The sequence below is a fragment of the Lissotriton vulgaris genome, chromosome 10, assembly GCF_964263255.1.
Source record: "Lissotriton vulgaris chromosome 10, aLisVul1.2, whole genome shotgun sequence".
In the NCBI taxonomy this organism is placed as follows: domain Eukaryota; kingdom Metazoa; phylum Chordata; class Amphibia; order Caudata; family Salamandridae; genus Lissotriton; species Lissotriton vulgaris.
In genome coordinates this window covers 555,805,200-555,816,526 of record NC_141698.1, presented here as the reverse complement: position 1 = coordinate 555,816,526, position 11,327 = coordinate 555,805,200, and positions in this window count along the sequence as shown.

Below are 11,327 nucleotides of genomic sequence, written 5' to 3'. Positions count from 1 at the left end.
CAATGCAATTATGTTCCATTTCACCTTCGTCGTCTACATCCAGGGGAACAGGTAACAGTGTGGCTGGGTTTAGGACATTGCACCGAGAAATTGTTACATTCTCAGCACCAATCAGAATTCTCTCATACTTAGTCAGCCGACTAGGTGTGAGGTACTGGGTCTTGGTTCTTGTCAGTAGAATTACAACAGAATGCGGAACATATACTGTGACAGGATGTCCCATAACAATATTTTCACTCTGCTCCAGACTGACGCAAGTAGCAGCTACTGCTTTCTGGCATCCGGGCAGTCCAGCAGCCACCGGATCTAGAGTGGCTGAGAAATACGCTACAGGACGTCTGACCAGCCCATGCTCCTGGGTCAGGACTGAGAGCGCACAATTTTCTCTGGTGTCACAGAATAGTTCGAAACGCTTGGAATAGTCTGGCATACCTAATGCGGGTGCAGTGCATAGACAATTTCGCAATGTTACCCATGCGGACATGCTTTCGCTGTCCCAACTGACTGGGTCTTCCACTCCTTTCTTGGTCATTTTTATCAAAGGTTTGGCTAGATTTGCGAAGCCCACAATCCATTGTCTGCAGTACCCCACAACCCCTAGGAACATCCTCACCTCTTTCTGAGTTCGGGGTAGGTCCATTGCTTTAATTATCTTGATCCTTTCTTTGGTGACCTTTCGGATCCCTTTCTCTATCTGGTGCCCCAGATATTTTACTGAGTTCTTACAGAACTGCAATTTGTCAGGGGATACTTTATGTCCTCCCTTTCCTAGGTGATTCAGCAAGGCGATGGTGTCGGTGACACAGTCATTTTGAGTTTTAGATGCCACTAAAAGGTCATCTATGTACTGTACCAAAACGGACTCTCCGGGCAATATTAGGGTCTCAAGACATTTCTTTAATATCTGGTTGAAAATTGAGGGACTTTCAGTGTACCCCTGGGGGACACGATTCCAGACATAGATATGGCTGTCAAATTCAAAACTAAAAAGGAACTTGCTTTCAGGATGCAATGGGATGGAAAAGAATGCATGGCACAGGTCAATGGCAGTGAACCATTCCGCATTCCAAGGAATCTGATACAAGATTACTGCAGGGTTGGGCACAATGGGACAGCAAGGTACAACAATTTGGTTTACCTTGCGCAGGTCCTGCACTATTCGGTATTTCCCACTAGGCTTTTTAATCCCAATGATAGGTGAATTGCAGGGACTGCTCATTACTTCTTCTATTATTTCTGCTTCGAGCAATCGGGTAATTTCAGTTGCGACTCCTGCCTTTACTTCTGCACTCATTTTGTACTGTCTTGTTTTGGGATATATTGCATTTGTCTTGATTGCTATTTTAACAGGGTCCACATTCGCCATTAAGCCTACATCTTTTCCCGAGAAATCCCACACTTCTGGAACTACTCTTAACTGAAGCTCTTCAGGCAAGTCTTCAATTGACAATGTTTTAATGTCAGCATCAGGTCTTACTAACATTAGTTTGTACAGGCCATCTTCATCGGGGGTCTGAACCTTGACGCCCTTTGATGAGCAAAAGATGGTGCAGTTCATTTTGCACAACAAATCGCGACCTAACAGGTTCACAGGACTGGAATCACAGACCACAAATCTGTGCATTTCTTTAAAGTTTCCTATGGAGATTTCCATAGGTTCAGTTACTGGAGTACTTATTATCTGATTCGAGACACCCACTACTTGGATAGCTTCTCCCGAGAGGGGTAGGTTAGGAACATCCACTGTTCTCACAGTGGACCGGGTAGCACCAGTGTCCAACAGAAAGTTGATGTCTTTTCCCTCAACCTTCCCTTCAATGTATGGTCCAGTCTGGTCTACCGGTAAGGAGGCGCCAAGCACGCACTCCTTGTCCTCCCCTCTCAGGCCCCGTCAATCTTGTTCATCACAGAGAAAAGTGTCATTTAACAGGTACTGTGGAATTGCTGCATTGCTTCCATTCTCTCCCTCCCATATCTCCGCCCTTTCATTCTGCTGGCCCTGGTTCTTATAATTCTGTCTAGGAGCGCGAGGTACTGGAGGTAGCTTTACCTGTTGCTGGTTTCTTTTCGTCCCCTCTTTCTGCACCTGTGGATTTAAACCATTTATAGGGGCATTACCGGCCTGCAGGTGTGGACACTCGTCTCTCCAATGCCCTAACTGGCCACACCCGTGGCAGGGGAACTTCTTCATAGCCTCTTCCCGTTTTAATTTTGCCCGGGGCTTCCCTCCCCCCCCAGCAGTGGCATTCTGGACATTATTATTGGAATTCAATTTACTTAACTGTTTTTCTTGCTGTTCAGCCAATTTTACTTGTGCCCACATCACTTTCTCCTTGAGGGCTTTCTTTTTATTTTCGATTTCATCTTCGCAATATTTTGCGTATTTCAGGACATCATCTATGGGCTTTCCCTGCCAACTTATTTTATTATCTCGAATCCATTGAGATATTTCAGGCCTTAATCCTAGCACAAATCTGTAACTGAAATGGGTCATGTCTTTCATGTCCACATTATCGATACCACTGTAAGTTTTGAATACTTGCAGTAACCTTTCATAAAAGGAATGGACGGTTTCATCACGTTCTTGGGTGGTTCTATCTATTCTGGTCCAATCGGTCTCCTTTGCGGGCACCTTTTTCTTGAGGTATTGTATGACTTGCTCATACTTCCTCATTACTTCAGGTGCGGGAGCTCCTGTTTTCTCATCTCTTGGAAATTCTTCACTGGGCCAATCAATTTCAATTTTACAATCGGTCCACAAATCTACAGGGACCACAATGTCGAAAAACCCATCCAGGTCTTTCAGAAGACATTTCTGAACCTTTATGAAGCGTTCAACCTGTCGGTACCAGTCAACAGGCTTTTCCCGTAATTTCGGGAAGTCATTTGTAAATGACACAATATCCTGTCGGGACCAAGGGACATGGACATATTTTCCTCCCGGGACCTCTCTCATGGGACACAATTTTTCTGTCGGGTTTACTTCTTTCAACACGAATTCTGAAGCCTGAGACTTAGCCCTGCTGTCTTCCTTTTTCTTTGCCCACCGGGTTCTCCATTTCCCCACCTCTCCCCATTTCTGCAAGAGTTTCAACAATTCCTTTATCTGGATCTGTTTTCCTACCACATTCAAGCTTTCTAAGTCTTTGTCCGAAAAATCTACTCTGTAGGGTTTCTGAAGGATTTTGGAGCAACTGACATCGATTCCCATTTCAGTGGCTGTGTCCATTATCCTCTCATGGAGCAACCTAGCATTTCGGGTAAGATTTTTACTGATAAACAGTAACTCTTCTTCACTGTAGGAGTTTAAGCGCTCTAATCCTACATTCCCAGCCATCATTTCTTCTATTTCTATTCTTAGTTTATAAATCTCTAACGGTCTGGATTGGGGAGTGGTCTCTTTCTCCAACTCTTTGGTCCATCTGTCTAATTCTTCTGGTGACACTACTGTGACACTCCTAACCCCAGATGCCCCTTCAATCAAAACCTCTTTTGGCTTATTCTGACTTCTTGCCCCCGACATGCTAGTCCTAGGTTCCCTAATGGGCAAATCCATCAGAACCACTGACTCACATTCACTCTCTTGGTCGTCATCTATGAATACTTCCTTTCTCGGGGTTGAAAGGCTAGGGGTGGGCATCATTGGGGAAATAACAGGAGGACGAGGACTAGCCAGGTTATCCCTATAAAGAGGAATAGCGGGTCCAATGGTTACTGGGATAGTCAGGGAATCTGGATGGGGATGTATCTGTGCTATTGTTCGGACTAAATCATCTCGCTGCCTGGCCAGGGCTTCCTTTTCTTGTTCTCTCAAACCCTTTCCTGTGGGATTGTCATGCAAAACTTGAGGTACCAAGGGAGGGTAAATACTTGGGGCAGTAGGAGTGACCAATCGTGGCGGTCCTTCTCCAAACGGCTGATAATTCGGGACTGCGGATTTTGGTCTGCAAAATCCATCTCCTTCACTGGTTTTACTGTCTGTACCTGTTCCATCTGTCTCGCTATCCCTCCGGCATCTGGGATATTTGGCAAACGGGTTTGGTGAACCCAAAGGCTCTAACTCGGCTACATAGGGAGGGGGGTTTTTCATCAATAAATCTTCTAGGTGCTCATCTTCTGAGTCCCCTACGGGCATTATGTGATGGGTCTTTTCTGTGCTTTTTCCTTTTCCTTGCTCTAATACCCCCATCATTGGAAACAATTCCTCTGTCATCATGCTTTGTCTCCACTGTTTCATTTTCTGCTCTTTGGTTTCTCTATGGACCCTCGGATACCATTTACTCACTCCCTTGTCCATCCGGGGTCTATCTCTCTCCAAAGCCTCAATTTCCCACTCTTCTAAGGCCTCGTACTGGGTCAATCTGGGTCTGGGATGCAATTCATTCATGCGGGTCCTTAAGTTAAACAGGATCCTACCATTAAAGGTACCATCAATAGGAAATGCTAGAACTCCGTCATCTGCAGTATATTTTGCCCAATTCTCTAGCCACACACAGGTATGATACCCTTTTTCGAACATCATGAAAGAAGCAGGAGTATTCGGTGGAGGAATGGGTTTGTCTGTTTTAAAGAAATTTTTACTTTGTCGGCAAATGACATTTTTCTCTTTATTCCATACATCATGTGCGGTCTACCTCGTATAATCTGTTCCTTATAGAAGCCCGAGTTCTGCGGATTAGGTAAGAACTCAGGATACCACATATGCCTTCCCAGACTCGCTTCTAACTCGGCCTGATTAATTTTGTTTACTCGCGTACTTCCAATGCTAGCGCGACTCTTATTTTGTAGAAACCAATCAACCCTGTGAATACAAAAATCCTTATCCAATGGGTGCGCGGCCTTTCGCGAGACCAAGTCTCACGTTCCGGCACTCACCCCTCCCTTACAAATTCGGCTTCACTACACACCCGCTGTTTTGACCAATACCAGCGCGGCACGGAGTGACGTCAGAGCAGCCTTCCGCCCGACTCCCTCCTTCACAAGGTAACAGAAACTTTTAACTTTTCCTAAAGTGCGAGCGCAAAACTTAGTAACCAACACACGTCTGCCACTATGTTTGAGTGTTCTAAATAAGTAGAAAAATGTCCTCTCACTACAAGTAAACCACTTCTGTCTACTTTTCATTCACTCTGGATAGACTTCTTTGCCTGTCCCTTCACACTAGTAACATAGAACCCGTTATTCTTCTGACTCATCCACCTTAGTCGGGGATATGTACTGAGCCAGGATTTCACCAGCGAACTATCTTACTTACCAGACAAGCCTCGAAGACCCTATTACTCCTCCCACAGGTGACCCTTTCTAAGTGATATCACAAGGGAAGTTTTATACAAAGGACTCGTGGCTATCAATTATTCAGATATGAAAGGATCCTAATTAGTGTTTCCAGGTATTTCTTCACCCTACACTAATGACTCGAAACACGTGACTTTCCAGCTAATCGGATTCTACTCACCGTTAGCTATATACTTCCCCGGGGATTCGGACTACACTGAACACGTACAAACAGTTCTGGGTTAATGTTACATATAATATTTATAGCAGCAATGCAAAATCATATACACAGTCATAACATCGCAAAATACTTGAGAGAAAAAATGCAATGGAAAAATTAGCAGCATAGAAATTTTAGCAGCACATTTGAATTTCACAGTTTGCTTATCAACTATTCTGTCTACCTAATTTAACTAGTCCTAACCATTACCTCTGCTACCAGAAAATTACTGATAGAGCGCGCAGTTCACCCGGGTCACTGGGTTTCCCGATTCTCACACGCACTGGGCCCTGGCGTGCGCATTCAAACCAATGACTCGCGTTTGGCGTGAACCGGGTGAGTTTATACACGCTACTATGAGTAATCCGGGGGGTGACTTCTCACCACTGCTGATCATGTACCTGACTTACCGCAGGCACATTACTCCAGACGGATCAGGAGCTAGCAGGGAATAGGTGACAGGGGTCCTAGAAGAAAATACACTTTATAAACCACCATACATTTTCCACATTATAAATCAGTAAAATAACCACAGACACCTGATGGATTTGAAAATTTATCTGAAGATTTCAAAGTGAATAGGTTAGGATAAGCAATATACAAAATAACACATCAAGCATTAGAATCACAACTAAAATGTAACTATGAATTAGAGCAAGGACCATTTGGGTATACGGGAGAACTATGGGATAAGAGTATTGAGAAACACACTATTGCACCCAAGCTTATACTAAACACGAGGGACCTAAAATGTATATTTAGACTAAGCTACTTATGCTGTTCTTACTAAGTTCACTGCAACCATGCTAAGGGAGAGGGAAAAACGGGAACATACTAATAAAACATGACAGTTTTGGCAAACACCTAAAGGTGGGGAGAGAAGTGGAACAATTCTAATCAATACTTGCATATAAGTTGCAGTTCAAGGTGATAGAGCAATATCACAAGCAAGAGCGCTTTATTCAGGAAAAGGAGAGTAAGTGAGAAAAAGACGCAAACCCACAAGGCAATATTTACCTAATTAGGAATGAGGACTAACCCTGGCCACGGGTCAGATTGGAAGGACGGGGACAAGGACCCTCAGAAAAGGAATACCAGAATGCGAGCAGGTACAGCTCACGGCAGTCAGGACAGGATACCCCTCAGGATTTGGGATCAGGACTGGGCTCACCAAGGTACGACCAACACCCACAGCTTCAGAAGCAACGCCTGCGTTACCCCTTTCTGCAAGTAATCCGCCAGTAACCCCGATTGGGTTTTCGAATTTCCCAGCAAAGTGCTTCGCCAGCACTTTAAGACTATTTCCACCCCTAGGAGTTTGTGGAAAGTATGGACAGAGTGCTCCGCAGCACTCAAGATTGGATCACCTATAGAGTTCGTAGGGTCAGTGACAGGTCTGCTACTCGGACAAGTCGGACAATTTTCCTGAGCTATACTAGGGTAATTATACAGTTTGGGGACCCTTAGACCACCCACCAATGTTGCAAGTGACAGTTTCTCACATTTTGATTGGTCAAGAGAGGTGGCTCGGACATTGTCACCTCCTAGAATTCAACGTTCCCATCATGAATTTTAAATTTGCTTATCCTCCCCTTGGGTTCACGTTCCCATCCATAGGAATACAATAGAAAATACGAGTGTACAAGGCATTGCAACAAAGTCTCTAGGTTTCAAGGTGAGTTTCATCATCTTGTGCTGGGTTCTCAGGTGCATTGGGCTTCAGGAGCCAGCTGGCTTGTTTCAGCTTCTGCGCAGTAGAGTTTCTCCCCGGTCACATGACGGTGCCCAGCAGAGCCTCAAGTATGGCTCCGCTCCCGATTTTCCCAGCCCCAGAGACACGATACTGAAAAGTAAGCGAGAACAAATTAGAATCATGTATAAATGATCACACTGTATACCGTGATAGATAAAAACACACCCCTTATTTTCTAACATCTATAGCATTAAAGTTTAGTGCGAAAAGACAGATAGGCGAAAGCAGCAGTAGCAAGCGTAGAGCGTGGTAAGAGACAAGCGGCCATGTTTGCAACAGTGCGCATGAGCACAGATTCCCTCCAGAATACGAGTGCGTCACATCACATGGGTATGACCGACGCATGCGCAGACTGAATTAGTGCGAAGCGGCCATTTCTTTAGTGCAAGCTTTGTGAGAAATGAAAAGACACATAGGCAAGCCTCTTGGGGACACCCGTGTGTTGGGAAAATGCTACATACAAGACGGACAGTAGGATTAGTATGATTATACATTAGACGAGGTTCATGAATGAGAGCAAGTCGCTTTATGTGCGAATCCTTGCTCCATCAGTACAAGCTCCCATAGAGAATTTGGAGATTGTGTACATCCCTGCACCATGGGGCAGGCACCTCAAGGTGCCTGGAACATGGTGCAGGGCTTCACAGGGGGGCCCCTCTGCCCCCAAACAGAGGCCGCAAGATTGCCTCCTCGTATTTGTAACTATTGTGTACCCAAAGAATTCACTTGAATGGGATATTGGCATAGCTGAGAAGAGAGACTACAGAATGTTTACTGTATCTACACTATGGTTGTGTTCCTTACTGATGACGTCATCTGTTATCCTCAGGGAAAAAACAGACATTTTCCTTCCTTTTCCAACATCCTCTCTAATATCAAAATATTATATGCATAATAGTTCAAATATCTCTACAAATTGCCTTTGTCTCATTTCAGAGTCATACCCTAAAACACGACAATACCCAACCTCCTATTGCACATCTACTAATATTGCTAACCAATGCATGAATTCACAAATCCCCCTCTCCCACTAAAGCTCCCCTAACTACAATTAATGTAGTCTACCACGTAGAAACTGGAATAAGTGAATACATTTATGCAATAGTTTCCTTTAGCAAGCAGAACTAATCCAAATAATCAACAAGAACAAAAAAAAGAAAAAAGAAAAACTGGTGCTGGATTTTGAAGCGAAGTACTACCAGCCATAGAGCGCTGCATCCCCTCATCATGGGTGGTAAGTGCTATATAAAAGCAATTACAATACAATATATAACTCAAACTAAAACTAATATCATAACACTAAGACAGCAGTCAGACAACTGTAGTTCATATAGGCTGCATATTAATCGTTTAAAGTTTGACACTCCTACACTCACATAATACAGAACTGCTAAGAGTCATAGCCATCACCCAGTACTGTACCAGTCCACAACAATAAAGCATCTATAACCATCTGATCAAGCATCGAATAAATGAAGAGATCTGCCACATGCCGCTGGCCAAAGAAATACTCTAACCCTTTAATTGCTGCCTCCCCAGTGCTGCTGTCGGCCAATGGCCTACGCGGCCCCACCCGCGCACGGAAACGCCTGCACCGCGGCGGAATTACCGCCGCGGTTAACGGGTTAATTAAGTTCACCACTGCAGATCCCTACTAGTTGCACACCACCGCTGCTTCTTGATATCTCACATTGACAATCAAATGACAGATATTAACCAAGTCCTTCCCAGCAGATCTCTCCACCATTTCTCCCTTTAACCGATGCCTGCTCTGGACCAAAAACTTTAAACAAATTATCTCAGAATGGACAACCTAAGTGAATTATGTATAGAAGAAATACCATAAACGGACCTCCAGAGTGCAGAAAGCTGCCCAGTTAATGAAATCCATAAACTGAGCTTCTGTCTCTCACACTTATCCATTGCATCCCATAAAACCATAACTGCACCTTGTTTATCCTTGCGCACGAGACAGAAAAACTTCATGTGCTACCCATGCAGTCAAGCGCTTCAGCACTCCATATAGGGATTTATAAGTGCTACATAAATGTAGCAATGCAATATAAATATCACGCTGATAAATCGAAATTTCAACATACAAAAGTAGCAGGGCAAGCATGCTTCCATATTCTGACTTCTTTTCAGTCTCTTAACTGTTGAAGAATAAAAATGAGTAATGCATAATAAAAATTAGAGTTTGATGCTGATCCAATCTGGCAACTTTCAAAGAACTGAGTCCTTGGAGCCTGCCCATGAGCACGCAGCAGAAATAAGCTGGGTTTTTCGAGCAATATTTCCTAGAATAATTCGCTTTTATGTATATTTATAGTTCTTCCACAGATTCTTCCTTGCAGACTTTGCTCTGATGCTTCCCTGAGCCTAAAGTTCCATTTCAGTGCCCACTCTCAGCTGTGGTATTAATATTGTTCAATCAGCGCAGTGATCTGCATTGTACAGTTGAGGTACCGATGTGCAGCCGCATGAAGCTGTATGAGTAAAGATAGGTAAAGACAGTCCCTGTCAAATGTTCTAAATATGTTGCAAATCACATGGAGTTTTTGGCAAAACTCGCCTGGGTTTCCGCAGGAGCGATAGGATGGCCGTGAAGCAATGTCCCAACTTTCACACACCACCACGAAGACAGCCCAACATATGTCAAAGCTAATCGAGGTGGAATGGGGGAAGAGGGGATGGAAAGAGAAAAACAATAAGTACCACAGAGTCAAAGCAGGATGGTGTGTGGTGCCCCGATAGCATTTCTACACCTCCTAAATATAAACAAGAGAATAGGGGAATTAGTGCATTTGTAAGCCTTTGGATGGAGCGTAAGGCTGTTCTAAAATGAGCTAGTACATGTATAGAAATACCTAAATAAATCCCCTCTTCCGTTATATAGGTAAATGGCGGCATATACGGGAGTAGTGTACAATCTATGAAAAATAAAGTAAGAGTATAGGCAGGATAACTAGAAAACCATAGCTCTTATTTACATGTGTGTGATATAAGTATATATAAGTATATATATATATATATATATATATATATATATATATATATATATATATATATATATATATATATATATATATATATATATATATATATATATATATATATATTTTCACACACTCGTTTGGCGTTTGACTCCCGCCTCTTCCCACAGCAGGCTCCCGGTGGGATCGCCACCTCCGGAAATATAAACAAACTCCTGGCAGTTCTAGAGCTAATAAATCAGCATGACACCAGAGCCGGGGCCCAAATGTTCGTTCTAAGTGCAAATATTTATTGGCACACGGAAAAACCCAACGCGTTTCGAAGCTTTCGCCTCTTGCTCACGGGTAAAGTGTTATGGTGGCCATTCATTTTTAAAGTGATACAAACATGATTAACGTGCACGTGATCAAGAGTAAACATGGAAAAGATACTTTGTTACAAGCAAGGTTTTTCAGTATCGCGTTACCGGGTTGCAAAGCATGATACACATTTTACTTTTGTAGAACTTCAGTGAAAATAAAAGTATGATCTTCACAGTCAACAAAGAAACAATGTCTGTTGCGTGTACCGTTTTAAACAAAATAATAAGTTTCTTGTTTCAATTGAATTCATGCTGGTTTTGCGTGAAAACAATTATTAAAGTTCAGTTCATGAGTAAATGGAAATAAACAAAGATGTCTCGCCCCAGTGGGCACAGTGTATATAATTCACCAATTCTTTTGGTTGTTTCAGAAAGTCCAAGCTCAAGTTAGAAGGTATCATGCCCAAGTGGGCTAGGTGTTTCCAAATATCATGTGTATATACAGCATACCTACAGAGTCAAAATTAGAAAAACAATGTATCAGTGATTTGCTATAAGTATCAAGTCACGTGACAAAATGTGCATATTAAAAACAGTCAGAATGGAAAGAATATATGTACAGGAAAGCAGACATCTTATTTTAGTTTATGATTGTAAGTGTACTGATAATTCTTCCCCTATGTTGTGCCCAAAGGGTTGCGTGGTGTTGTACCGGATGATGTATTTGGATTCCAGTTTGCGTAATTCAAGTAACCCGTTGCCACCTCTCTCATTTCTGTTGACAC